General features: G+C 45.0%; 1 long non-coding RNA gene across 1 annotated transcript; it reads left to right on the forward strand.

Annotated features, from left to right (window-relative positions):
• Window positions 1-469: 469 nt before the first annotated feature.
• Window positions 470-6,401, forward strand: LOC128078457 (uncharacterized). Its single transcript, XR_008205660.1, has 3 exons — window positions 470-638; window positions 1,483-1,646; window positions 2,428-6,401. It is a non-coding gene; the product is annotated as an uncharacterized LOC128078457 (long non-coding RNA).
• Window positions 6,402-6,414: the final 13 nt, after the last annotated feature.

Below are 6,414 nucleotides of genomic sequence, written 5' to 3' on the forward strand. Positions count from 1 at the left end.
AACGACACCGCAAGAGGGAGAGCGGCCGAGCGGCACGGCACGGCACGGCACGGTTCCGGCAAGGCACCGCCCCGCAGAGCTGCGGGAGACAACGAGAGCCGCCTGCCCGCAAAGCTCCATGGCGCTGCGGGGCGCCTCGATACCGGCGGCCCTGGGGGCGTGGCGCGTGCCCTCACACCTCAGGTCAGTGAACGCCGCTCGCGTTTCGCGCGCTGTTCCGCATGACGGCCCGCCCCGAGGCGCTCCCCGCACGTCAGACAGGTACCTCTGTTCTTTGCAGCCTGCTGCAGCGCTCCCCGCGGTCCCACAGCTCCTCCGGGTCCCGAGCACAGAGCCGGCCGGCCCGCCCGCCCGCCGCTCCCTGTTCCCGCGGAGCATCGCCAAGGCGGCCCGAGCGGAGCGAGCGGCGCGGCGGGCTCTTTCTTCCCGCCCTCCTCGGAGCGAGTTCAGCCAATCGGTGCCGGGAGCAGTTCCGGGCCACCCAATGGGTGCAGCGGCCCTCCGAAGGTCCCGCCCACCGGGCCGTCTCCTCAGGACTGGCCTCGGCTCTGCCGCGCTCTCCGCTCTGAGGCCGGCAGCACGCGGCGTGCCGTGCGCTTTGGTCTGCGGCAGGCTTTCTGTACCTCCTGTACGGAAAGGTACGTGCGTCTGAGAGCGCAGAGCTTTAGATACGGCTTTCTAAAAAGCTTCCCTCGTCCCGTCAGGGGCAGAACCGCGGCACTGCGGGGCTCTCCGTGTGACAGCCGGGAAACGGCCATCACGGGCTGGGGAAGCTCTGCTCGGCATGAAGCTGGTGTAAAAGCACCTCATTGCAACAGAATGGCTTTCTTTTTTTGCAGCAAGTTCGGGTTTGCTGTTGGCCAACTTATTGCTCCAGGCTGTACAGGTCACCTCGAACCGCTGGGGTGCCGTGCTGTGTTTTATTCCAGGCGGCAGAGCGCACCAGACCTGCTTCAGCTTGTGAGGCTGTGCGTTACTGGTCTCTGCCACCCTCCTGAGGTCGATCCTGTATTTGCAATACAGAAAGTACTGTGTTTAGATCGTTGGGGAAAAGGTTGTGATTTTTTGTTTTTTTGGGAGGCTGCTAGTAGTGGCTTGTTTGGTTTTCTTCGGTTTTGTTTGGAGCAGCCTTAGAAAAATGCTGCCCACTTAGCTGGATAACACAGCGCAATAGCCTTGCCTCGATTCTGATTCTGTAGACTAACCAACCCATGCTTTTTTCCTCTACAATCCTCTACAGTTCTGTCAAAGCTCTAGGAACAGACCCTAACTGCAGAGTTTCTTTTTCAGGGAAGGATTTATGCGGTGTCTCTGGCCAGGAGTATCCTCACTGTGCTGTTGGGAAACATATTGATTGACTGCTTTCATGTAACATGCTGGGAAAACATTAAATATTTTTCAGAGAGAACACCAGTAGTAGAACTAAGGATTGCCAATGTGGCTTCAGTGCTCTGACTCTTCCCTTTCATAACGCTTCTGCAGGTTGTGTACCTGAGGAGTCCATGTCAGCACTCTCAAACAGGACTAACTGTGCACTGCAGACAAGATGGCACACCTGAGAAAACTTCTACTATCCCTACGTTTTGCTCTTCTACAGGCAGCCATTAGGCACGTGCATGGCTTGTGGAGCTGTACAGCAAATGCTGGTAAGATCTGTACCTGGAGATTTGATCTATAATGGGTGGGAAAGCCATTACACTATTTCTTCTGATTGTGGTACCAGAATGATATGGCTATTTGAATTGGTGCTAAGCGTTCTAAGTATATTTGCTTTCTAGTTGTCTTAGCAATACTTACTCCTTTTTAATTAGTTTTCCCCTTTGCTTGTACATCTTGTTTGGCTTCTGGTGGTATAACACAAGGTACTGCCAGTGGAATCGAAGGAATCAGTTCACCTGGGTGATAAATTCTGTCAGGAAAAGAGAACATGCCTAAGAACTGAGCCTTGCAGCTGTGTTTTCCTTTATCACGGTAGCCTATCCTGGGGTACTTTACAAAACGTCTTCAGGGCACTGACCAGAAAATCATGGATTCACAAATCTCTATGTGGGCATTCATGTTGGCATTTCTAAGCACATAATTGCTTGTGTACAGAAACGAACGTGTGCCACAGTGGAGCACAGTGGTGTATGCACTTGTAGCATGAAAATATACCTTGTTTTTCTGAAATCTAGCACTAGGACAGGTATGATTCTGAATCCGAGTAAATTAACTGGAAAATTGATTTTAACTGGAAGAGACATTGGGTGTTTTCCTTGATAATATCCATGTTAACACATCCCTTGAGAATTAAGCAAATTTGGTGACTGAAAGTTGATTCCATGTACATCTAGTTTGCACAGTTTATTATGTGAGCCACCTAGTTTGAGATACTCCTAAAAATAAGAAACGTCGCAGTTTCAGCATAAGCTTTATTCTCTGTTACAGATGTCTATAGAAGAATAAGATGGACTTTCCATCAGTCGCAGAAAGGATTCATACAGCTTTCAAATACATCGTTTAAAATAATCACAGTAGATACTAAAGAAGGAAATAAGATAAGCCTACATGTCAGCCTGTGATTCACATTGCCCTTTGAAGTTTTGCTTGTAGATTCTTGTCTTTTTCTTAGAGCAAACTACTCAAGTTCACGTCCTGCTTTCTTCTTAGAGATGTAAATTCAGTTCATTTTAAAGTAGAACTCAAACCAGGCCATCTAGTGCTGTGGGTGTCCTTCAGTTTGCTTCAGTCTTTTGTCAGAGTTTCTAAAAAGGCAAAAGATAGGTAGGGTTAGTTTGAAAATCTTCGTATTTTTTCTGAAAATCCTGTTTTGCCAATCTGTCCAGAAGTGCCTCAAGCACCCAAATGAAGAAAGATAAAGCTTTCAGGCAGTAATGTTCTTCTGGGGCATGCATGCATAAAATTGTCTTATTTGTGTAATGGCCATAGAAAGGGCCCCACAAAAGGAATTCGGAGTGCAGAGAGAAGTGCTTAGGGCAATCCTAGGGATCCTGAAAAGCTGGGTGAAAGAAGAAGCCTGAGGTGACTGGAATGCATAATAGAGTTTTGAAGCCTGACAAAACCCTTAAAAGATTTGGAAAGGACAGCTTAATATAGTTGAGTGCAAATAAAGAATGAAGGGCAGTAAAGGTAAAAACAAAACTAAAAAACAAAACAAAAAGAAGCAACCAGTTGGTGGTGAGAGTTAGTACTCAGAACGTTATTAGTGAGTCATCTAGAATGCTCTTATTTACTCTGCTGTCATTCTGTGAAGTTAAACTAGTGTTTTCTGAACATCAGGCACTTCACTTGCTCTCTTAGTGGCAGCTTAGCTACTTAGCCCAGTCATTTCTGAAATGCTGTTCTGACTGTTTCACATGACAAATGTGAAATGTGGCTTTTGTTTTTTGTTTGAGTTTCTGCATTTATGTCTTGTTTGAAATTACCTTTAGCATCCCCTTCAAGAATGTCCTGTAGCATCTTCTCCAATGCTTGTCCATATTCTTGATATTCTTTTTCTGTTATCTTGACACCAATTTCAAAAGGAACGTTGAACTATAAAAACATTAAAGGAGTTTAACAGATGATCTTTGGACAAGGCACTATAGGTTAATTCTGCGTTAGGCGTGACAACAAGCAAGAGGTGGCAAAATGATGTGCATTCGTTTAATAGTGCTGAGACATGTAAAGATCATCTGATAAGCGCAGTACAGGGCTGCTGCAGACCGAACCGCCTGATAAAGCGGAGGAGAGGAAACTGCAGGGAACTTGCATTGTTAATGTTAGTTCTGAAATGCAAGTCCTTAACAGGAGATCACCATCTGCCTTTGTGCAGATGCTTTTGAATTACTTCATGCTGTCAATGCTGGCAGTTTTCATGTGTCTTTTTCTACATGCCCTTCAAGTTAAATGACTATGGCTTTCATTGGTACATCTCCTGTGGCAGGAATTGTATTCCTGCTCCAACAAAATCATTTGAACTTGTATGTGAGCAGGAATGAAAAATACACACCTTGATATCAACACTGTTATTGTCATCTTCTCCCTCTGCTTTATCTGTATCCCAAAAGCTGTCTGTGCCTCGGCGATGTAATCTTGCTGTTGGTTTTCTTGTATCCTTTTGTTGCTAGAAAGCAAGCAAAATAGCACCTGTACAAAACTCCCATAATCAAATTGGTCTGTAGCAGGGAAAATAGAATTCACAATTAACGCAGATGCAGCAAATTAATTAGAGCCTTCATTGGCTTCTTTTAAAGTTATGATCAGTTGAAGCTATCAGTGCCTTCTTTTAAAGTTGTGTGGATGTGTAGGTATACAATAACTTACTGCTATTCTGCATCCACTTTGTCAGCAGTTTGTTTAAGGGTTCCTTATGGATCAGCCACCTTCCAATTCATTTTCAAAGTGTAGTCACCAATTTATTTAAACAGCTGCATTTGTTTGTGGGTTTTTTTGTTCAGTTGGTTGGTTTGTTTCTAAGGTTAGTAGTTATGTTTGCTCATGTGAATGGTTTGTTACAGTAATCCTCTGGAATCCCTCCTTCCTCTTCCAGAAACATTATCTTCCAAACCTCTGAACACTGTAAAGAATTTGGCTTTAAGGAATTATAGAGGAAGACAATTTCAAAAAAGCATTATTCTGAATTTTTACCTGTATGTTTTTATATGCGGGGCTTAAAAAACTAGAGCCAGCCAGAGCAGTCTCTGTCCCGAGGATGCTGAGAAGGAGAATTCCTAGCAGAACAACTCTGAGGAACATGATGGTCTTCACGAGGTGGTGCTTTATTTCTCCTGATTTGAATGTTGTGCAATTGTTTCTAAAAACGGATATAGAAAGAAGGCACACTTGTTGCATGCAAAAAGGCAATATATTCTGTCAAAAGAGAGCATTACTTACCGCGTTCTCTTCTGTAACTGAGATGTAATAACTGGAGCAGACAGGTTAGCAGAGAGAAATTATGGAGGAAAACTGGCGAAAGCTTAGAAATGCTCTGAAACTGTGCCGGTTCCCTTTGCTGCTTCACCAAACTGCTGCTTTCTGAAGCACCTTATATAGGAAGCGGGCTATTTGTTCTGTGCCGTGCTATTTCTGGAAATGCAGCCTGACGTGTGTTCAAATCCCTTGGAAACACGGGGTGCCTGCAAGACAGCGGCCGACAAAACCGTGAAAACGGCACACATCTGTTGCTGAGTTCCTTTCTGTGTGTAATGAAGTTGTGCAGGGAATTGTGTGCTTCTCATCTCCTTTTTCTGCCGTGGCGTTATCCTCGTTCCTTCTAAAACCAGTAGCTGTAATGGCCATTTGTTGGAAAGTCCTGAGCCCTTTTACTGTTATCTGGGGCAGCATAGCAGAAAAGAAGCAGAACTGCATTCCTGGCCTGCAGTAACAGCCACATCTCTTGTTTTTGCCCCAAGTGTGCTTCCTCTCATCTACATTCTCTTCTGGGTTCTATCAGATTTCGTTGTCCTTTGTAGAAGGACTGAAAGCAAAGATGTTTCCTAGAAACATCATTTCTGTTACTTTGAAAATGAAACACTGCACTTTGAAGATGTCACTGAATAGCTGTAGCAATGTCTGAGGCTCTGAAAACACCCCATGAGGATTTTCTTCAAACCTAAGGAACAGTAGGAATGAAGTAGGAGCACACTGTAAAGGATGACAAACTTACACCTTCTGTTGCCTGTGTTCTAACTAGACTTGAATGATGTGGCTGATCTGTGGGATTTATTCCATGCTACAGATCACAAACCTTCAGTGGTAGGATGGAGGAAGGCACGGGAAATGTGTGAGATGGGAAGATGAGAAGGAATTTTAATTGAGTCAGATTTGCTGTTGGAAAAACGTAACTCAGAGCATCACTACACGGAGCACCCATCCTAACTGCTCTGCCAGGGAAGACAGCCTCTTTAGCACATCTGCAGGTTTTGAGACGATTTTTTTTCTGGGGATGCAGTTCCACGTTGTTCTCTTTCGCAGATTCCCTGTTTCATGTTACTGCTTCCTACCTGATTATTTCAAACCGGATTTGTGGAGTGATCCAATTATTAAAAGAAAATCATTTCTGAAACATGTCTGTGGTATCAGCTGGCTTGGTAGCACCAAGAAAGCTGGTTAGCTGCCGTAGGGCAGCTGAGAACAAACAGAGGCAATGGATGAAAGTTAGGTTCTGCAACAAAGTTAGGTTAAAAAGTTCTTGTAGAGTTAGATCTCCATATTGACTTTTGTCTGAGAGCCTGCTGGCAGAGAACACGAAGGAGCACAAAGGAAGTAGGCACTGATGAACCACTGGAGAGCTTCTGGCTCCTAACAGAATTATTCTAACAGAAGCCCCTTGCATTTTCATGGCATACTCTGGATTCTGGGCAGACTGGGCATTCGTGAGCTCTTACAAAGCCATACACAAATATCACACATGAGAGCCACACTAAGGCCTGT

Source organism: Tympanuchus pallidicinctus, unplaced genomic scaffold (genome assembly GCF_026119805.1).
Source record: "Tympanuchus pallidicinctus isolate F22 unplaced genomic scaffold, pur_lepc_1.0 scaffold17, whole genome shotgun sequence".
NCBI classification, from domain to species: Eukaryota; Metazoa; Chordata; class Aves; order Galliformes; family Phasianidae; genus Tympanuchus; species Tympanuchus pallidicinctus.